A 19,272-nucleotide genomic window follows, 5' to 3' on the forward strand; every position below is an offset into this window, starting at 1 on the left:
CAAACAGTTTGGTGTTATCGCTTCTCGGCCTTTTGGCTAAGATCAAGTGTAGTATCTGTTCTTATCAGTTTAATATCTGATATGTCCTCTATACGAGGACTACATATTAAGCCGATTTTTAGCTCTGGGAGATGAAAAAGGGGCTTGCTCCGTTCACTCCAAGCATCGACCCGGTATTGCACCCCCTCCGGGAACGGTGCACCCTTTAAATTGTGGAAAATAAAAGAAATGGTAACCTGAATCAGTGGTGTGGTGTTGGAAATGATTTCTGCTTTGAGTAAAACAAGTCTCACCTCCACATAGTTTTTAAGACTGAGGCTTTTGTCAAGTGACTCATGCTTACTCATCAATAGTGCCTTTGTTTTGCAAGTCTCAAATCACTGATTTTAACTTCACCGGTCTGTGAGGACGGTGCCATCTGCGAACCGTCACCACAAATGCTGTGACTGGGAATACCGTCCCTGCCTCTGTCACCACCAACTCATACTTACCTGGCAGGGGAGATACCATGATCAAGAAGGTGGTTCACCCAGGGCGAGGCTCAGTCATTGCACTGCGACTGTGCTGACCACTGCGAATTCCCCAAATGTGGGAATCTCGACTGCATAATTTGTGGTAGTGGGGGACTGCGTTCGCGCTCTCCCCTGATATTGAAGTCAAAGAAAAACCAGGTGTCCCGTTTATTCATCACTGTCTGAATCCCTAGTGAAATCAACCACATTTCAGCAGGATTTTACACGGATTAATCACCACTGCACTGGAGTCTCCAGTGGAGGGAGTCTACAATCAGCAAATCACTGTCTGAATCCAAAGTGAAATCAACCAGATTTCAGCATTAACCATCACTGCGCTGGAGTCTCCAGTGGAGCACGTCTCAAATCAGCAAATCACTGTCTGAATCCAAAGTGAAATCAAGCACATTTCAGCAGGACTTTACACTTTTGCATGTAAACAAATCAATGAGTTGTTGATGGCTGGTGCTGGGGAATGGGTTTGGCATTGGACAACCGCAGCTCAACCAGTCCCAACCACAAGAGGGATCACTGTTGCGACTGGGATATAAGGCTGCCTGCCACCTGATTCCGCAACTGACTTTGGTTTCTCTTCAATACGCATAAGTCTTTCGCCTTTTACTAAAGACTTCCGTGGAGAGGAACAACAATGAGTTGACCATATTTTTGGCAGGCTCTGCCAATTGGCTGAGCCTCATGTACTTGTGTGAAAAGAAAAGTAGTTGGACAGAGGCTCCTGACAATGGAGCACAAACAAAGTTGTGTTTACTTATCACTGGAGTCACTAGTGCAGCAAGTCTCAAATCACTGTCTGAATCCAAAGTGAAATCAACCAGATTTCAGCAGGATTTTACAGGGATTAATGGTCACTTTACTGGAGTCTCCGGTGGAGCACGTCTCAAATCAGCAAATCACTGTCTGAATTCATTGTGAAATCAACAAGATTTTCAGCAGGAATCATCACTGGAGTCACTAGTGGAGCCTTGCAGCAAGTCTCAAATCCCTGTCTGAATCCATTGTGAAATCAACAAGATTTTCAGCAGGACTTTACAGTGATTAATCATCACTGGAGTCTCTAGTGTCTGAAACAACAGTGAAATCAACCAGATTTCAGCAGGAGTTTACACTTTTGCTTGTAAACAAATCAATGATTTTAGCTTTTTTGAGGACGGGGGCAGCGTGGGGAGTGGGTTGTTAAGTAGCAAGCGACTGCTACGCCCAGTTGAAAGAACCGCACCGCGACAATTGAGATATGTGCTGGTACGTTGGGTCTGCAAACAAACAGTTTGGTGTTATCGCTTCTCGGCCTTTTGGCTAAGATCAAGTGTAGTATCTGTTCTTATCAGTTTAATATCTGATATGTCCTCTATACGAGGACTACATATTAAGCCGATTTTTAGCTCTGGGAGATGAAAAAGGGGCTTGCTCCGTTCACTCCAAGCATCGACCCGGTATTGCAGCACCTCCGGGAACGGTGCACCCTTTAAATTGTGGAAAATAAAAGAAATGGTAACCTGAATCAGTGGTGTGGTGTTGGAAATGATTTCTGCTTTGAGTAAAACAAGTCTCACCTCCACATAGTTTTTAAGACTGAGGCTTTTGGCAAGTGACTTATGCTTACTCATCAATAGTGCCTTTGTTTTGCAAGTCTCAAATCACTGATTTTAACTTCACCGATCTGTGAGGACGGTGCCATCTGCGAACCGTCACCACAAATGCTGTGACTGGGAATACCGTCCCTGCCTCTGTCACCACCAACTCATACTTACCTGGCAGGGGAGATACCATGATCAAGAAGGTGGTTCACCCAGGGCGAGGCTCAGTCATTGCACTGCGACTGTGCTGACCACTGCGAATTCCCCAAATGTGGGAATCTCGACTGCATAATTTGTGGTAGTGGGGGACTGCGTTCGCGCTCTCCCCTGATATTGAAGTCAAAGAAAAACCAGGTGTCCCGTTTAATCATCACTGTCGGAATCCCTAGTGAAATCAACCACATTTCAGCAGGATTTTACACGGATTAATCACCACTGCACTGGAGTCTCCGGTGGAGGGAGTCTACAATCAGCAAATCACTGTCTGAATCCAAAGTGAAATCAACCAGATTTCAGCATTAATCATCACTGCGCTGGAGTCTCCAGTGGAGCACGTCTCAAATCAGCAAATCACTGTCTGAATCCAAAGTGAAATCAAGCACATTTCAGCAGGACTTTACACTTTTGCTTGTAAACAAATCAATGAGTTTTTGATGGCTGGTGCTGGGGAATGGGTTTGGCATTGGACAACCGCAGCTCAACCAGTCCCAACCACAAGAGGGATCACTGTTGCGACTGGGATATAAGGCTGCCTGCCACCTGATTCCGCAACTGACTTTGGTTTCTCTTCAATACGCATAAGTCTTTCGCCTTTTACTAAAGACTTCCGTGGAGAGGAACAACAATGAGTTGACCATATTTTTGGCAGGCTCTGCCAATTGGCTGAGCCTCATGTACTTGTGTGAAAAGAAAAGTAGTTGGACAGAGGCTCCTGACAATGGAGCACAAACAAAGTTGTGTTTACTTATCACTGGAGTCACTAGTGCAGCAAGTCTCAAATCACTGTCTGAATCCAAAGTGAAATCAACCAGATTTCAGCAGGATTTTACAGGGATTAATGGTCACTTTACTGGAGTCTCCGGTGGAGCACGTCTCAAATCAGCAAATCACTGTCTGAATTCATTGTGAAATCAACAAGATTTTCAGCAGGAATCATCACTGGAGTCACTAGTGGAGCCTTGCAGCAAGTCTCAAATCTCTGTCTGAATCCATTGTGAAATCAACAAGATTTTCAGCAGGACTTTACAGTGATTAATCATCACTGGAGTCACTAGTGGAGCCTTGCAGCAAGTCTCAAATCTCTGTCTGAATCCATTGTGAAATCAACAAGATTTTCAGCAGGACTTTACAGTGATTAATCATCACTGGAGTCTCTAGTGTCTGAAACAACAGTGAAATCAACCAGATTTCAGCAGGAGTTTACACTTTTGCTTGTAAACAAATCAATGATTTTAGCTTTTTTGAGGACGGGGGCAGCGTGGGGAGTGGGTTGTTAAGTAGCAAGCGACTGCTACGCCCAGTTGAAAGAACCGCACCGCGACAATTGAGATATGTGCTGGTACGTTGGGTCTGCAAACAAACAGTTTGGTGTTATCGCTTCTCGGCCTTTTGGCTAAGATCAAGTGTAGTATCTGTTCTTATCAGTTTAATATCTGATATGTCCTCTATACGAGGACTACATATTAAGCCGATTTTTAGCTCTGGGAGATGAAAAAGGGGCTTGCTCCGTTCACTCCAAGCATCGACCCGGTATTGCAGCACCTCCGGGAACGGTGCACCCTTTAAATTGTGGAAAATAAAAGAAATGGTAACCTGAATCAGTGGTGTGGTGTTGGAAATGATTTCTGCTTTGAGTAAAACAAGTCTCACCTCCACATAGTTTTTAAGACTGAGGCTTTTGGCAAGTGACTTATGCTTACTCATCAATAGTGCCTTTGTTTTGCAAGTCTCAAATCACTGATTTTAACTTCACCGATCTGTGAGGACGGTGCCATCTGCGAACCGTCACCACAAATGCTGTGACTGGGAATACCGTCCCTGCCTCTGTCACCACCAACTCATACTTACCTGGCAGGGGAGATACCATGATCAAGAAGGTGGTTCACCCAGGGCGAGGCTCAGTCATTGCACTGCGACTGTGCTGACCACTGCGAATTCCCCAAATGTGGGAATCTCGACTGCATAATTTGTGGTAGTGGGGGACTGCGTTCGCGCTCTCCCCTGATATTGAAGTCAAAGAAAAACCAGGTGTCCCGTTTAATCATCACTGTCTGAATCCCTAGTGAAATCAACCACATTTCAGCAGGATTTTACACGGATTAATCACCACTGCACTGGAGTCTCCGGTGGAGGGAGTCTACAATCAGCAAATCACTGTCTGAATCCAAAGTGAAATCAACCAGATTTCAGCATTAATCATCACTGCGCTGGAGTCTCCAGTGGAGCACGTCTCAAATCAGCAAATCACTGTCTGAATCCAAAGTGAAATCAAGCACATTTCAGCAGGACTTTACACTTTTGCTTGTAAACAAATCAATGAGTTTTTGATGGCTGGTGCTGGGGAATGGGTTTGGCATTGGACAACCGCAGCTCAACCAGTCCCAACCACAAGAGGGATCACTGTTGCGACTGGGATATAAGGCTGCCTGCCACCTGATTCCGCAACTGACTTTGGTTTCTCTTCAATACGCATAAGTCTTTCGCCTTTTACTAAAGACTTCCGTGGAGAGGAACAACAATGAGTTGACCATATTTTTGGCAGGCTCTGCCAATTGACTGAGCCTCATGTACTTGTGTGAAAAGAAAAGTAGTTGGACAGAGGCTCCTGACAATGGAGCACAAACAAAGTTGTGTTTACTTATCACTGGAGTCACTAGTGCAGCAAGTCTCAAATCACTGTCTGAATCCAAAGTGAAATCAACCAGATTTCAGCAGGATTTTACAGGGATTAATGGTCACTTTACTGGAGTCTCCGGTGGAGCACGTCTCAAATCAGCAAATCACTGTCTGAATTCATTGTGAAATCAACAAGATTTTCAGCAGGAATCATCACTGGAGTCACTAGTGGAGCCTTGCAGCAAGTCTCAAATCTCTGTCTGAATCCATTGTGAAATCAACAAGATTTTCAGCAGGACTTTACAGTGATTAATCATCACTGGAGTCTCTAGTGTCTGAAACAACAGTGAAATCAACCAGATTTCAGCAGGAGTTTACACTTTTGCTTGTAAACAAATCAATGATTTTAGCTTTTTTGAGGACGGGGGCAGCGTGGGGAGTGGGTTGTTAAGTAGCAAGCGACTGCTACGCCCAGTTGAAAGAACCGCACCGCGACAATTGAGATATGTGCTGGTACGTTGGGTCTGCAAACAAACAGTTTGGTGTTATCGCTTCTCGGCCTTTTGGCTAAGATCAAGTGTAGTATCTGTTCTTATCAGTTTAATATCTGATATGTCCTCTATACGAGGACTACATATTAAGCCGATTTTTAGCTCTGGGAGATGAAAAAGGGGCTTGCTCCGTTCACTCCAAGCATCGACCCGGTATTGCACCCCCTCCGGGAACGGTGCACCCTTTAAATTGTGGAAAATAAAAGAAATGGTAACCTGAATCAGTGGTGTGGTGTTGGAAATGATTTCTGCTTTGAGTAAAACAAGTCTCACCTCCACATAGTTTTTAAGACTGAGGCTTTTGTCAAGTGACTCATGCTTACTCATCAATAGTGCCTTTGTTTTGCAAGTCTCAAATCACTGATTTTAACTTCACCGGTCTGTGAGGACGGTGCCATCTGCGAACCGTCACCACAAATGCTGTGACTGGGAATACCGTCCCTGCCTCTGTCACCACCAACTCATACTTACCTGGCAGGGGAGATACCATGATCAAGAAGGTGGTTCACCCAGGGCGAGGCTCAGTCATTGCACTGCGACTGTGCTGACCACTGCGAATTCCCCAAATGTGGGAATCTCGACTGCATAATTTGTGGTAGTGGGGGACTGCGTTCGCGCTCTCCCCTGATATTGAAGTCAAAGAAAAACCAGGTGTCCCGTTTATTCATCACTGTCTGAATCCCTAGTGAAATCAACCACATTTCAGCAGGATTTTACACGGATTAATCACCACTGCACTGGAGTCTCCAGTGGAGGGAGTCTACAATCAGCAAATCACTGTCTGAATCCAAAGTGAAATCAACCAGATTTCAGCATTAACCATCACTGCGCTGGAGTCTCCAGTGGAGCACGTCTCAAATCAGCAAATCACTGTCTGAATCCAAAGTGAAATCAAGCACATTTCAGCAGGACTTTACACTTTTGCATGTAAACAAATCAATGAGTTGTTGATGGCTGGTGCTGGGGAATGGGTTTGGCATTGGACAACCGCAGCTCAACCAGTCCCAACCACAAGAGGGATCACTGTTGCGACTGGGATATAAGGCTGCCTGCCACCTGATTCCGCAACTGACTTTGGTTTCTCTTCAATACGCATAAGTCTTTCGCCTTTTACTAAAGACTTCCGTGGAGAGGAACAACAATGAGTTGACCATATTTTTGGCAGGCTCTGCCAATTGACTGAGCCTCATGTACTTGTGTGAAAAGAAAAGTAGTTGGACAGAGGCTCCTGACAATGGAGCACAAACAAAGTTGTGTTTACTTATCACTGGAGTCACTAGTGCAGCAAGTCTCAAATCACTGTCTGAATCCAAAGTGAAATCAACCAGATTTCAGCAGGATTTTACAGGGATTAATGGTCACTTTACTGGAGTCTCCGGTGGAGCACGTCTCAAATCAGCAAATCACTGTCTGAATTCATTGTGAAATCAACAAGATTTTCAGCAGGAATCATCACTGGAGTCACTAGTGGAGCCTTGCAGCAAGTCTCAAATCCCTGTCTGAATCCATTGTGAAATCAACAAGATTTTCAGCAGGACTTTACAGTGATTAATCATCACTGGAGTCTCTAGTGTCTGAAACAACAGTGAAATCAACCAGATTTCAGCAGGAGTTTACACTTTTGCTTGTAAACAAATCAATGATTTTAGCTTTTTTGAGGACGGGGGCAGCGTGGGGAGTGGGTTGTTAAGTAGCAAGCGACTGCTACGCCCAGTTGAAAGAACCGCACCGCGACAATTGAGATATGTGCTGGTACGTTGGGTCTGCAAACAAACAGTTTGGTGTTATCGCTTCTCGGCCTTTTGGCTAAGATCAAGTGTAGTATCTGTTCTTATCAGTTTAATATCTGATATGTCCTCTATACGAGGACTACATATTAAGCCGATTTTTAGCTCTGGGAGATGAAAAAGGGGCTTGCTCCGTTCACTCCAAGCATCGACCCGGTATTGCAGCACCTCCGGGAACGGTGCACCCTTTAAATTGTGGAAAATAAAAGAAATGGTAACCTGAATCAGTGGTGTGGTGTTGGAAATGATTTCTGCTTTGAGTAAAACAAGTCTCACCTCCACATAGTTTTTAAGACTGAGGCTTTTGGCAAGTGACTTATGCTTACTCATCAATAGTGCCTTTGTTTTGCAAGTCTCAAATCACTGATTTTAACTTCACCGATCTGTGAGGACGGTGCCATCTGCGAACCGTCACCACAAATGCTGTGACTGGGAATACCGTCCCTGCCTCTGTCACCACCAACTCATACTTACCTGGCAGGGGAGATACCATGATCAAGAAGGTGGTTCACCCAGGGCGAGGCTCAGTCATTGCACTGCGACTGTGCTGACCACTGCGAATTCCCCAAATGTGGGAATCTCGACTGCATAATTTGTGGTAGTGGGGGACTGCGTTCGCGCTCTCCCCTGATATTGAAGTCAAAGAAAAACCAGGTGTCCCGTTTAATCATCACTGTCGGAATCCCTAGTGAAATCAACCACATTTCAGCAGGATTTTACACGGATTAATCACCACTGCACTGGAGTCTCCGGTGGAGGGAGTCTACAATCAGCAAATCACTGTCTGAATCCAAAGTGAAATCAACCAGATTTCAGCATTAATCATCACTGCGCTGGAGTCTCCAGTGGAGCACGTCTCAAATCAGCAAATCACTGTCTGAATCCAAAGTGAAATCAAGCACATTTCAGCAGGACTTTACACTTTTGCTTGTAAACAAATCAATGAGTTTTTGATGGCTGGTGCTGGGGAATGGGTTTGGCATTGGACAACCGCAGCTCAACCAGTCCCAACCACAAGAGGGATCACTGTTGCGACTGGGATATAAGGCTGCCTGCCACCTGATTCCGCAACTGACTTTGGTTTCTCTTCAATACGCATAAGTCTTTCGCCTTTTACTAAAGACTTCCGTGGAGAGGAACAACAATGAGTTGACCATATTTTTGGCAGGCTCTGCCAATTGACTGAGCCTCATGTACTTGTGTGAAAAGAAAAGTAGTTGGACAGAGGCTCCTGACAATGGAGCACAAACAAAGTTGTGTTTACTTATCACTGGAGTCACTAGTGCAGCAAGTCTCAAATCACTGTCTGAATCCAAAGTGAAATCAACCAGATTTCAGCAGGATTTTACAGGGATTAATGGTCACTTTACTGGAGTCTCCGGTGGAGCACGTCTCAAATCAGCAAATCACTGTCTGAATTCATTGTGAAATCAACAAGATTTTCAGCAGGAATCATCACTGGAGTCACTAGTGGAGCCTTGCAGCAAGTCTCAAATCTCTGTCTGAATCCATTGTGAAATCAACAAGATTTTCAGCAGGACTTTACAGTGATTAATCATCACTGGAGTCACTAGTGGAGCCTTGCAGCAAGTCTCAAATCCCTGTCTGAATCCATTGTGAAATCAACAAGATTTTCAGCAGGACTTTACAGTGATTAATCATCACTGGAGTCTCTAGTGTCTGAAACAACAGTGAAATCAACCAGATTTCAGCAGGAGTTTACACTTTTGCTTGTAAACAAATCAATGATTTTAGCTTTTTTGAGGACGGGGGCAGCGTGGGGAGTGGGTTGTTAAGTAGCAAGCGACTGCTACGCCCAGTTGAAAGAACCGCACCGCGACAATTGAGATATGTGCTGGTACGTTGGGTCTGCAAACAAACAGTTTGGTGTTATCGCTTCTCGGCCTTTTGGCTAAGATCAAGTGTAGTATCTGTTCTTATCAGTTTAATATCTGATATGTCCTCTATACGAGGACTACATATTAAGCCGATTTTTAGCTCTGGGAGATGAAAAAGGGGCTTGCTCCGTTCACTCCAAGCATCGACCCGGTATTGCAGCACCTCCGGGAACGGTGCACCCTTTAAATTGTGGAAAATAAAAGAAATGGTAACCTGAATCAGTGGTGTGGTGTTGGAAATGATTTCTGCTTTGAGTAAAACAAGTCTCACCTCCACATAGTTTTTAAGACTGAGGCTTTTGGCAAGTGACTTATGCTTACTCATCAATAGTGCCTTTGTTTTGCATGTCTCAAATCACTGATTTTAACTTCACCGATCTGTGAGGACGGTGCCATCTGCGAACCGTCACCACAAATGCTGTGACTGGGAATACCGTCCCTGCCTCTGTCACCACCAACTCATACTTACCTGGCAGGGGAGATACCATGATCAAGAAGGTGGTTCACCCAGGGCGAGGCTCAGTCATTGCACTGCGACTGTGCTGACCACTGCGAATTCCCCAAATGTGGGAATCTCGACTGCATAATTTGTGGTAGTGGGGGACTGCGTTCGCGCTCTCCCCTGATATTGAAGTCAAAGAAAAACCAGGTGTCCCGTTTAATCATCACTGTCTGAATCCCTAGTGAAATCAACCACATTTCAGCAGGATTTTACACGGATTAATCACCACTGCACTGGAGTCTCCGGTGGAGGGAGTCTACAATCAGCAAATCACTGTCTGAATCCAAAGTGAAATCAACCAGATTTCAGCATTAATCATCACTGCGCTGGAGTCTCCAGTGGAGCACGTCTCAAATCAGCAAATCACTGTCTGAATCCAAAGTGAAATCAAGCACATTTCAGCAGGACTTTACACTTTTGCTTGTAAACAAATCAATGAGTTTTTGATGGCTGGTGCTGGGGAATGGGTTTGGCATTGGACAACCGCAGCTCAACCAGTCCCAACCACAAGAGGGATCACTGTTGCGACTGGGATATAAGGCTGCCTGCCACCTGATTCCGCAACTGACTTTGGTTTCTCTTCAATACGCATAAGTCTTTCGCCTTTTACTAAAGACTTCCGTGGAGAGGAACAACAATGAGTTGACCATATTTTTGGCAGGCTCTGCCAATTGGCTGAGCCTCATGTACTTGTGTGAAAAGAAAAGTAGTTGGACAGAGGCTCCTGACAATGGAGCACAAACAAAGTTGTGTTTACTTATCACTGGAGTCACTAGTGCAGCAAGTCTCAAATCACTGTCTGAATCCAAAGTGAAATCAACCAGATTTCAGCAGGATTTTACAGGGATTAATGGTCACTTTACTGGAGTCTCCGGTGGAGCACGTCTCAAATCAGCAAATCACTGTCTGAATTCATTGTGAAATCAACAAGATTTTCAGCAGGAATCATCACTGGAGTCACTAGTGGAGCCTTGCAGCAAGTCTCAAATCTCTGTCTGAATCCATTGTGAAATCAACAAGATTTTCAGCAGGACTTTACAGTGATTAATCATCACTGGAGTCACTAGTGGAGCCTTGCAGCAAGTCTCAAATCTCTGTCTGAATCCATTGTGAAATCAACAAGATTTTCAGCAGGACTTTACAGTGATTAATCATCACTGGAGTCTCTAGTGTCTGAAACAACAGTGAAATCAACCAGATTTCAGCAGGAGTTTACACTTTTGCTTGTAAACAAATCAATGATTTTAGCTTTTTTGAGGACGGGGGCAGCGTGGGGAGTGGGTTGTTAAGTAGCAAGCGACTGCTACGCCCAGTTGAAAGAACCGCACCGCGACAATTGAGATATGTGCTGGTACGTTGGGTCTGCAAACAAACAGTTTGGTGTTATCGCTTCTCGGCCTTTTGGCTAAGATCAAGTGTAGTATCTGTTCTTATCAGTTTAATATCTGATATGTCCTCTATACGAGGACTACATATTAAGCCGATTTTTAGCTCTGGGAGATGAAAAAGGGGCTTGCTCCGTTCACTCCAAGCATCGACCCGGTATTGCAGCACCTCCGGGAACGGTGCACCCTTTAAATTGTGGAAAATAAAAGAAATGGTAACCTGAATCAGTGGTGTGGTGTTGGAAATGATTTCTGCTTTGAGTAAAACAAGTCTCACCTCCACATAGTTTTTAAGACTGAGGCTTTTGGCAAGTGACTTATGCTTACTCATCAATAGTGCCTTTGTTTTGCAAGTCTCAAATCACTGATTTTAACTTCACCGATCTGTGAGGACGGTGCCATCTGCGAACCGTCACCACAAATGCTGTGACTGGGAATACCGTCCCTGCCTCTGTCACCACCAACTCATACTTACCTGGCAGGGGAGATACCATGATCAAGAAGGTGGTTCACCCAGGGCGAGGCTCAGTCATTGCACTGCGACTGTGCTGACCACTGCGAATTCCCCAAATGTGGGAATCTCGACTGCATAATTTGTGGTAGTGGGGGACTGCGTTCGCGCTCTCCCCTGATATTGAAGTCAAAGAAAAACCAGGTGTCCCGTTTAATCATCACTGTCTGAATCCCTAGTGAAATCAACCACATTTCAGCAGGATTTTACACGGATTAATCACCACTGCACTGGAGTCTCCGGTGGAGGGAGTCTACAATCAGCAAATCACTGTCTGAATCCAAAGTGAAATCAACCAGATTTCAGCATTAATCATCACTGCGCTGGAGTCTCCAGTGGAGCACGTCTCAAATCAGCAAATCACTGTCTGAATCCAAAGTGAAATCAAGCACATTTCAGCAGGACTTTACACTTTTGCTTGTAAACAAATCAATGAGTTTTTGATGGCTGGTGCTGGGGAATGGGTTTGGCATTGGACAACCGCAGCTCAACCAGTCCCAACCACAAGAGGGATCACTGTTGCGACTGGGATATAAGGCTGCCTGCCACCTGATTCCGCAACTGACTTTGGTTTCTCTTCAATACGCATAAGTCTTTCGCCTTTTACTAAAGACTTCCGTGGAGAGGAACAACAATGAGTTGACCATATTTTTGGCAGGCTCTGCCAATTGACTGAGCCTCATGTACTTGTGTGAAAAGAAAAGTAGTTGGACAGAGGCTCCTGACAATGGAGCACAAACAAAGTTGTGTTTACTTATCACTGGAGTCACTAGTGCAGCAAGTCTCAAATCACTGTCTGAATCCAAAGTGAAATCAACCAGATTTCAGCAGGATTTTACAGGGATTAATGGTCACTTTACTGGAGTCTCCGGTGGAGCACGTCTCAAATCAGCAAATCACTGTCTGAATTCATTGTGAAATCAACAAGATTTTCAGCAGGAATCATCACTGGAGTCACTAGTGGAGCCTTGCAGCAAGTCTCAAATCTCTGTCTGAATCCATTGTGAAATCAACAAGATTTTCAGCAGGACTTTACAGTGATTAATCATCACTGGAGTCTCTAGTGTCTGAAACAACAGTGAAATCAACCAGATTTCAGCAGGAGTTTACACTTTTGCTTGTAAACAAATCAATGATTTTAGCTTTTTTGAGGACGGGGGCAGCGTGGGGAGTGGGTTGTTAAGTAGCAAGCGACTGCTACGCCCAGTTGAAAGAACCGCACCGCGACAATTGAGATATGTGCTGGTACGTTGGGTCTGCAAACAAACAGTTTGGTGTTATCGCTTCTCGGCCTTTTGGCTAAGATCAAGTGTAGTATCTGTTCTTATCAGTTTAATATCTGATATGTCCTCTATACGAGGACTACATATTAAGCCGATTTTTAGCTCTGGGAGATGAAAAAGGGGCTTGCTCCGTTCACTCCAAGCATCGACCCGGTATTGCACCCCCTCCGGGAACGGTGCACCCTTTAAATTGTGGAAAATAAAAGAAATGGTAACCTGAATCAGTGGTGTGGTGTTGGAAATGATTTCTGCTTTGAGTAAAACAAGTCTCACCTCCACATAGTTTTTAAGACTGAGGCTTTTGTCAAGTGACTCATGCTTACTCATCAATAGTGCCTTTGTTTTGCAAGTCTCAAATCACTGATTTTAACTTCACCGGTCTGTGAGGACGGTGCCATCTGCGAACCGTCACCACAAATGCTGTGACTGGGAATACCGTCCCTGCCTCTGTCACCACCAACTCATACTTACCTGGCAGGGGAGATACCATGATCAAGAAGGTGGTTCACCCAGGGCGAGGCTCAGTCATTGCACTGCGACTGTGCTGACCACTGCGAATTCCCCAAATGTGGGAATCTCGACTGCATAATTTGTGGTAGTGGGGGACTGCGTTCGCGCTCTCCCCTGATATTGAAGTCAAAGAAAAACCAGGTGTCCCGTTTATTCATCACTGTCTGAATCCCTAGTGAAATCAACCACATTTCAGCAGGATTTTACACGGATTAATCACCACTGCACTGGAGTCTCCAGTGGAGGGAGTCTACAATCAGCAAATCACTGTCTGAATCCAAAGTGAAATCAACCAGATTTCAGCATTAACCATCACTGCGCTGGAGTCTCCAGTGGAGCACGTCTCAAATCAGCAAATCACTGTCTGAATCCAAAGTGAAATCAAGCACATTTCAGCAGGACTTTACACTTTTGCATGTAAACAAATCAATGAGTTGTTGATGGCTGGTGCTGGGGAATGGGTTTGGCATTGGACAACCGCAGCTCAACCAGTCCCAACCACAAGAGGGATCACTGTTGCGACTGGGATATAAGGCTGCCTGCCACCTGATTCCGCAACTGACTTTGGTTTCTCTTCAATACGCATAAGTCTTTCGCCTTTTACTAAAGACTTCCGTGGAGAGGAACAACAATGAGTTGACCATATTTTTGGCAGGCTCTGCCAATTGGCTGAGCCTCATGTACTTGTGTGAAAAGAAAAGTAGTTGGACAGAGGCTCCTGACAATGGAGCACAAACAAAGTTGTGTTTACTTATCACTGGAGTCACTAGTGCAGCAAGTCTCAAATCACTGTCTGAATCCAAAGTGAAATCAACCAGATTTCAGCAGGATTTTACAGGGATTAATGGTCACTTTACTGGAGTCTCCGGTGGAGCACGTCTCAAATCAGCAAATCACTGTCTGAATTCATTGTGAAATCAACAAGATTTTCAGCAGGAATCATCACTGGAGTCACTAGTGGAGCCTTGCAGCAAGTCTCAAATCTCTGTCTGAATCCATTGTGAAATCAACAAGATTTTCAGCAGGACTTTACAGTGATTAATCATCACTGGAGTCACTAGTGGAGCCTTGCAGCAAGTCTCAAATCTCTGTCTGAATCCATTGTGAAATCAACAAGATTTTCAGCAGGACTTTACAGTGATTAATCATCACTGGAGTCTCTAGTGTCTGAAACAACAGTGAAATCAACCAGATTTCAGCAGGAGTTTACACTTTTGCTTGTAAACAAATCAATGATTTTAGCTTTTTTGAGGACGGGGGCAGCGTGGGGAGTGGGTTGTTAAGTAGCAAGCGACTGCTACGCCCAGTTGAAAGAACCGCACCGCGACAATTGAGATATGTGCTGGTACGTTGGGTCTGCAAACAAACAGTTTGGTGTTATCGCTTCTCGGCCTTTTGGCTAAGATCAAGTGTAGTATCTGTTCTTATCAGTTTAATATCTGATATGTCCTCTATACGAGGACTACATATTAAGCCGATTTTTAGCTCTGGGAGATGAAAAAGGGGCTTGCTCCGTTCACTCCAAGCATCGACCCGGTATTGCAGCACCTCCGGGAACGGTGCACCCTTTAAATTGTGGAAAATAAAAGAAATGGTAACCTGAATCAGTGGTGTGGTGTTGGAAATGATTTCTGCTTTGAGTAAAACAAGTCTCACCTCCACATAGTTTTTAAGACTGAGGCTTTTGGCAAGTGACTTATGCTTACTCATCAATAGTGCCTTTGTTTTGCAAGTCTCAAATCACTGATTTTAACTTCACCGATCTGTGAGGACGGTGCCATCTGCGAACCGTCACCACAAATGCTGTGACTCAGTCATTGCACTGCGACTGTGCTGACCACTGCGAATTCCCCAAATGTGGGAATCTCGACTGCATAATTTGTGGTAGTGGGGGACTGCGTTCGCGCTCTCCCCTGATATTGAAGTCAAAGAAAAACCAGGTGTCCCGTTTAATCATCACTGTCTGAATCCCTAGTGAAATCAACCACATTTCAGCAGGATTTTACACGGATTAATCACCACTGCACTGGAGTCTCCGGTGGAGGGAGTCTACAATCAGCAAATCACTGTCTGAATCCAAAGTGAAATCAACCAGATTTCAGCATTAATCATCACTGCGCTGGAGTCTCCAGTGGAGCACGTCTCAAATCAGCAAATCACTGTCTGAATCCAAAGTGAAATCAAGCACATTTCAGCAGGACTTTACACTTTTGCTTGTAAACAAATCAATGAGTTTTTGATGGCTGGTGCTGGGGAATGGGTTTGGCATTGGACAACCGCAGCTCAACCAGTCCCAACCACAAGAGGGATCACTGTTGCGACTGGGATATAAGGCTGCCTGCCACCTGATTCCGCAACTGACTTTGGTTTCTCTTCAATACGCATAAGTCTTTCGCCTTTTACTAAAGACTTCCGTGGAGAGGAACAACAATGAGTTGACCATATTTTTGGCAGGCTCTGCCAATTGACTGAGCCTCATGTACTTGTGTGAAAAGAAAAGTAGTTGGACAGAGGCTCCTGACAATGGAGCACAAACAAAGTTGTGTTTACTTATCACTGGAGTCACTAGTGCAGCAAGTCTCAAATCACTGTCTGAATCCAAAGTGAAATCAACCAGATTTCAGCAGGATTTTACAGGGATTAATGGTCACTTTACTGGAGTCTCCGGTGGAGCACGTCTCAAATCAGCAAATCACTGTCTGAATTCATTGTGAAATCAACAAGATTTTCAGCAGGAATCATCACTGGAGTCACTAGTGGAGCCTTGCAGCAAGTCTCAAATCTCTGTCTGAATCCATTGTGAAATCAACAAGATTTTCAGCAGGACTTTACAGTGATTAATCATCACTGGAGTCTCTAGTGTCTGAAACAACAGTGAAATCAACCAGATTTCAGCAGGAGTTTACACTTTTGCTTGTAAACAAATCAATGATTTTAGCTTTTTTGAGGACGGGGGCAGCGTGGGGAGTGGGTTGTTAAGTAGCAAGCGACTGCTACGCCCAGTTGAAAGAACCGCACCGCGACAATTGAGATATGTGCTGGTACGTTGGGTCTGCAAACAAACAGTTTGGTGTTATCGCTTCTCGGCCTTTTGGCTAAGATCAAGTGTAGTATCTGTTCTTATCAGTTTAATATCTGATATGTCCTCTATACGAGGACTACATATTAAGCCGATTTTTAGCTCTGGGAGATGAAAAAGGGGCTTGCTCCGTTCACTCCAAGCATCGACCCGGTATTGCAGCACCTCCGGGAACGGTGCACCCTTTAAATTGTGGAAAATAAAAGAAATGGTAACCTGAATCAGTGGTGTGGTGTTGGAAATGATTTCTGCTTTGAGTAAAACAAGTCTCACCTCCACATAGTTTTTAAGACTGAGGCTTTTGGCAAGTGACTTATGCTTACTCATCAATAGTGCCTTTGTTTTGCAAGTCTCAAATCACTGATTTTAACTTCACCGATCTGTGAGGACGGTGCCATCTGCGAACCGTCACCACAAATGCTGTGACTGGGAATACCGTCCCTGCCTCTGTCACCACCAACTCATACTTACCTGGCAGGGGAGATACCATGATCAAGAAGGTGGTTCACCCAGGGCGAGGCTCAGTCATTGCACTGCGACTGTGCTGACCACTGCGAATTCCCCAAATGTGGGAATCTCGACTGCATAATTTGTGGTAGTGGGGGACTGCGTTCGCGCTCTCCCCTGATATTGAAGTCAAAGAAAAACCAGGTGTCCCGTTTAATCATCACTGTCTGAATCCCTAGTGAAATCAACCACATTTCAGCAGGATTTTACACGGATTAATCACCACTGCACTGGAGTCTCCGGTGGAGGGAGTCTACAATCAGCAAATCACTGTCTGAATCCAAAGTGAAATCAACCAGATTTCAGCATTAATCATCACTGCGCTGGAGTCTCCAGTGGAGCACGTCTCAAATCAGCAAATCACTGTCTGAATCCAAAGTGAAATCAAGCACATTTCAGCAGGACTTTACACTTTTGCTTGTAAACAAATCAATGAGTTTTTGATGGCTGGTGCTGGGGAATGGGTTTGGCATTGGACAACCGCAGCTCAACCAGTCCCAACCACAAGAGGGATCACTGTTGCGACTGGGATATAAGGCTGCCTGCCACCTGATTCCGCAACTGACTTTGGTTTCTCTTCAATACGCATAAGTCTTTCGCCTTTTACTAAAGACTTCCGTGGAGAGGAACAACAATGAGTTGACCATATTTTTGGCAGGCTCTGCCAATTGGCTGAGCCTCATGTACTTGTGTGAAAAGAAAAGTAGTTGGACAGAGGCTCCCGACAATGGAGCACAAACAAAGTTGTGTTTACTTATCACTGGAGTCACTAGTGCAGCAAGTCTCAAATCACTGTCTGAATCCAAAGTGAAATCAACCAGATTTCAGCAGGATTTTACAGGGATTAATGGTCACTTTACTGGAGTCTCCGGTGGAGCACGTCTCAAATCAGCAAATCACTGTCTGAATTCATTGTGAAATCAACAAGATTTTCAGCAGGAATCATCACTGGAGTCACTAGTGGAGCCTTGCAGCAAGTCTCAAATCTCTGTCTGAATCCATTGTGAAATCAACAAGATTTTCAGCAGGACTTTACAGTGATTAATCATCACTGGAGTCTCTAGTGTCTGAAACAACAGTGAAATCAACCAGATTTCAGCAGGAGTTTACACTTTTGCTTGTAAACAAATCAATGATTTTAGCTTTTTTGAGGACGGGGGCAGCGTGGGGAGTGGGTTGTTAAGTAGCAAGCGACTGCTACGCCCAGTTGAAAGAACCGCACCGCGACAATTGAGATATGTGCTGGTACGTTGGGTCTGCAAACAAACAGTTTGGTGTTATCGCTTCTCGGCCTTTTGGCTAAGATCAAGTGTAGTATCTGTTCTTATCAGTTTAATATCTGATATGTCCTCTATACGAGGACTACATATTAAGCCGATTTTTAGCTCTGGGAGATGAAAAAGGGGCTTGCTCCGTTCACTCCAAGCATCGACCCGGTATTGCACCCCCTCCGGGAACGGTGCACCCTTTAAATTGTGGAAAATAAAAGAAATGGTAACCTGAATCAGTGGTGTGGTGTTGGAAATGATTTCTGCTTTGAGTAAAACAAGTCTCACCTCCACATAGTTTTTAAGACTGAGGCTTTTGGCAAGTGACTTATGCTTACTCATCAATAGTGCCTTTGTTTTGCAAGTCTCAAATCACTGATTTTAACTTCACCGATCTGTGAGGACGGTGCCATCTGCGAACCGTCACCACAAATGCTGTGACTGGGAATACCGTCCCTGCCTCTGTCACCACCAACTCATACTTACCTGGCAGGGGAGATACCATGATCAAGAAGGTGGTTCACCCAGGGCGAGGCTCAGTCATTGCACTGCGACTGTGCTGACCACTGCGAATTCCCCAAATGTGGGAATCTCGACTGCATAATTTGTGGTAGTGGGGGACTGCGTTCGCGCTCTCCCCTGATATTGAAGTCAAAGAAAAACCAGGTGTCCCGTTTAATCATCACTGTCTGAATCCCTAGTGAAATCAACCACATTTCAGCAGGATTTTACACGGATTAATCACCACTGCACTGGAGTCTCCGGTGGAGGGAGTCTACAATCAGCAAATCACTGTCTGAATCCAAAGTGAAATCAACCAGATTTCAGCATTAATCATCACTGCGCTGGAGTCTCCAGTGGAGCACGTCTCAAATCAGCAAATCACTGTCTGAATCCAAAGTGAAATCAAGCACATTTCAGCAGGACTTTACACTTTTGCTTGTAAACAAATCAATGAGTTTTTGATGGCTGGTGCTGGGGAATGGGTTTGGCATTGGACAACCGCAGCTCAACCAGTCCCAACCACAAGAGGGATCACTGTTGCGACT

At 44.8% G+C, this 19,272-nt stretch overlaps 32 non-coding genes across 32 annotated transcripts; all 32 read left to right on the top strand.

The window, feature by feature from the left end:
• The first annotated feature begins 16 nt into the window (after window positions 1-16).
• On the top strand, window positions 17-207 carry LOC144400349 (U2 spliceosomal RNA). Its single transcript, XR_013462287.1, has one exon. It is a non-coding gene; the product is annotated as a U2 spliceosomal RNA (small nuclear RNA).
• Window positions 208-483: 276 nt separating this feature from the next.
• On the top strand, window positions 484-647 carry LOC144400099 (U1 spliceosomal RNA). Its single transcript, XR_013462037.1, has one exon. It is a non-coding gene; the product is annotated as a U1 spliceosomal RNA (small nuclear RNA).
• A 442-nt stretch (window positions 648-1,089) lies between these two features.
• LOC144400620 (U5 spliceosomal RNA) lies at window positions 1,090-1,204 on the top strand. The gene has a single exon (XR_013462555.1). It is a non-coding gene; the product is annotated as a U5 spliceosomal RNA (small nuclear RNA).
• Window positions 1,205-1,806: 602 nt separating this feature from the next.
• Window positions 1,807-1,997, top strand: LOC144400304 (U2 spliceosomal RNA). Its single transcript, XR_013462242.1, has one exon. It is a non-coding gene; the product is annotated as a U2 spliceosomal RNA (small nuclear RNA).
• Window positions 1,998-2,273: 276 nt separating this feature from the next.
• LOC144400100 (U1 spliceosomal RNA) lies at window positions 2,274-2,437 on the top strand. Its single transcript, XR_013462038.1, has one exon. It is a non-coding gene; the product is annotated as a U1 spliceosomal RNA (small nuclear RNA).
• A 442-nt stretch (window positions 2,438-2,879) lies between these two features.
• Window positions 2,880-2,994, top strand: LOC144400621 (U5 spliceosomal RNA). The gene has a single exon (XR_013462556.1). It is a non-coding gene; the product is annotated as a U5 spliceosomal RNA (small nuclear RNA).
• Window positions 2,995-3,699: 705 nt separating this feature from the next.
• On the top strand, window positions 3,700-3,890 carry LOC144400305 (U2 spliceosomal RNA). Its single transcript, XR_013462243.1, has one exon. It is a non-coding gene; the product is annotated as a U2 spliceosomal RNA (small nuclear RNA).
• Window positions 3,891-4,166: 276 nt separating this feature from the next.
• On the top strand, window positions 4,167-4,330 carry LOC144400101 (U1 spliceosomal RNA). Its single transcript, XR_013462039.1, has one exon. It is a non-coding gene; the product is annotated as a U1 spliceosomal RNA (small nuclear RNA).
• A 442-nt stretch (window positions 4,331-4,772) lies between these two features.
• LOC144400718 (U5 spliceosomal RNA) lies at window positions 4,773-4,890 on the top strand. The gene has a single exon (XR_013462653.1). It is a non-coding gene; the product is annotated as a U5 spliceosomal RNA (small nuclear RNA).
• Window positions 4,891-5,489: 599 nt separating this feature from the next.
• Window positions 5,490-5,680, top strand: LOC144400350 (U2 spliceosomal RNA). Its single transcript, XR_013462288.1, has one exon. It is a non-coding gene; the product is annotated as a U2 spliceosomal RNA (small nuclear RNA).
• Window positions 5,681-5,956: 276 nt separating this feature from the next.
• LOC144400102 (U1 spliceosomal RNA) lies at window positions 5,957-6,120 on the top strand. The gene has a single exon (XR_013462040.1). It is a non-coding gene; the product is annotated as a U1 spliceosomal RNA (small nuclear RNA).
• A 442-nt stretch (window positions 6,121-6,562) lies between these two features.
• On the top strand, window positions 6,563-6,680 carry LOC144400719 (U5 spliceosomal RNA). Its single transcript, XR_013462654.1, has one exon. It is a non-coding gene; the product is annotated as a U5 spliceosomal RNA (small nuclear RNA).
• A 599-nt stretch (window positions 6,681-7,279) lies between these two features.
• Window positions 7,280-7,470, top strand: LOC144400306 (U2 spliceosomal RNA). The gene has a single exon (XR_013462244.1). It is a non-coding gene; the product is annotated as a U2 spliceosomal RNA (small nuclear RNA).
• Window positions 7,471-7,746: 276 nt separating this feature from the next.
• LOC144400103 (U1 spliceosomal RNA) lies at window positions 7,747-7,910 on the top strand. The gene has a single exon (XR_013462041.1). It is a non-coding gene; the product is annotated as a U1 spliceosomal RNA (small nuclear RNA).
• A 442-nt stretch (window positions 7,911-8,352) lies between these two features.
• On the top strand, window positions 8,353-8,470 carry LOC144400720 (U5 spliceosomal RNA). The gene has a single exon (XR_013462655.1). It is a non-coding gene; the product is annotated as a U5 spliceosomal RNA (small nuclear RNA).
• A 702-nt stretch (window positions 8,471-9,172) lies between these two features.
• On the top strand, window positions 9,173-9,363 carry LOC144400307 (U2 spliceosomal RNA). Its single transcript, XR_013462245.1, has one exon. It is a non-coding gene; the product is annotated as a U2 spliceosomal RNA (small nuclear RNA).
• Window positions 9,364-9,639: 276 nt separating this feature from the next.
• LOC144400104 (U1 spliceosomal RNA) lies at window positions 9,640-9,803 on the top strand. Its single transcript, XR_013462042.1, has one exon. It is a non-coding gene; the product is annotated as a U1 spliceosomal RNA (small nuclear RNA).
• Window positions 9,804-10,245: 442 nt separating this feature from the next.
• LOC144400622 (U5 spliceosomal RNA) lies at window positions 10,246-10,360 on the top strand. The gene has a single exon (XR_013462557.1). It is a non-coding gene; the product is annotated as a U5 spliceosomal RNA (small nuclear RNA).
• A 705-nt stretch (window positions 10,361-11,065) lies between these two features.
• LOC144400308 (U2 spliceosomal RNA) lies at window positions 11,066-11,256 on the top strand. The gene has a single exon (XR_013462246.1). It is a non-coding gene; the product is annotated as a U2 spliceosomal RNA (small nuclear RNA).
• A 276-nt stretch (window positions 11,257-11,532) lies between these two features.
• Window positions 11,533-11,696, top strand: LOC144400105 (U1 spliceosomal RNA). Its single transcript, XR_013462043.1, has one exon. It is a non-coding gene; the product is annotated as a U1 spliceosomal RNA (small nuclear RNA).
• A 442-nt stretch (window positions 11,697-12,138) lies between these two features.
• LOC144400721 (U5 spliceosomal RNA) lies at window positions 12,139-12,256 on the top strand. Its single transcript, XR_013462656.1, has one exon. It is a non-coding gene; the product is annotated as a U5 spliceosomal RNA (small nuclear RNA).
• A 599-nt stretch (window positions 12,257-12,855) lies between these two features.
• Window positions 12,856-13,046, top strand: LOC144400351 (U2 spliceosomal RNA). Its single transcript, XR_013462289.1, has one exon. It is a non-coding gene; the product is annotated as a U2 spliceosomal RNA (small nuclear RNA).
• A 276-nt stretch (window positions 13,047-13,322) lies between these two features.
• On the top strand, window positions 13,323-13,486 carry LOC144400106 (U1 spliceosomal RNA). The gene has a single exon (XR_013462044.1). It is a non-coding gene; the product is annotated as a U1 spliceosomal RNA (small nuclear RNA).
• A 442-nt stretch (window positions 13,487-13,928) lies between these two features.
• Window positions 13,929-14,043, top strand: LOC144400625 (U5 spliceosomal RNA). The gene has a single exon (XR_013462559.1). It is a non-coding gene; the product is annotated as a U5 spliceosomal RNA (small nuclear RNA).
• Window positions 14,044-14,748: 705 nt separating this feature from the next.
• LOC144400309 (U2 spliceosomal RNA) lies at window positions 14,749-14,939 on the top strand. The gene has a single exon (XR_013462247.1). It is a non-coding gene; the product is annotated as a U2 spliceosomal RNA (small nuclear RNA).
• Window positions 14,940-15,120: 181 nt separating this feature from the next.
• On the top strand, window positions 15,121-15,285 carry LOC144400230 (U1 spliceosomal RNA). The gene has a single exon (XR_013462168.1). It is a non-coding gene; the product is annotated as a U1 spliceosomal RNA (small nuclear RNA).
• Window positions 15,286-15,727: 442 nt separating this feature from the next.
• Window positions 15,728-15,845, top strand: LOC144400722 (U5 spliceosomal RNA). Its single transcript, XR_013462657.1, has one exon. It is a non-coding gene; the product is annotated as a U5 spliceosomal RNA (small nuclear RNA).
• Window positions 15,846-16,444: 599 nt separating this feature from the next.
• On the top strand, window positions 16,445-16,635 carry LOC144400310 (U2 spliceosomal RNA). The gene has a single exon (XR_013462248.1). It is a non-coding gene; the product is annotated as a U2 spliceosomal RNA (small nuclear RNA).
• Window positions 16,636-16,911: 276 nt separating this feature from the next.
• Window positions 16,912-17,075, top strand: LOC144400107 (U1 spliceosomal RNA). The gene has a single exon (XR_013462045.1). It is a non-coding gene; the product is annotated as a U1 spliceosomal RNA (small nuclear RNA).
• Window positions 17,076-17,517: 442 nt separating this feature from the next.
• Window positions 17,518-17,632, top strand: LOC144400626 (U5 spliceosomal RNA). The gene has a single exon (XR_013462560.1). It is a non-coding gene; the product is annotated as a U5 spliceosomal RNA (small nuclear RNA).
• A 602-nt stretch (window positions 17,633-18,234) lies between these two features.
• Window positions 18,235-18,425, top strand: LOC144400352 (U2 spliceosomal RNA). Its single transcript, XR_013462290.1, has one exon. It is a non-coding gene; the product is annotated as a U2 spliceosomal RNA (small nuclear RNA).
• Window positions 18,426-18,701: 276 nt separating this feature from the next.
• LOC144400108 (U1 spliceosomal RNA) lies at window positions 18,702-18,865 on the top strand. The gene has a single exon (XR_013462046.1). It is a non-coding gene; the product is annotated as a U1 spliceosomal RNA (small nuclear RNA).
• Window positions 18,866-19,272: the final 407 nt, after the last annotated feature.

This window comes from Gasterosteus aculeatus, chromosome 2 (genome assembly GCF_964276395.1).
Source record: "Gasterosteus aculeatus chromosome 2, fGasAcu3.hap1.1, whole genome shotgun sequence".
Classification (NCBI taxonomy): domain Eukaryota; kingdom Metazoa; phylum Chordata; class Actinopteri; order Perciformes; family Gasterosteidae; genus Gasterosteus; species Gasterosteus aculeatus.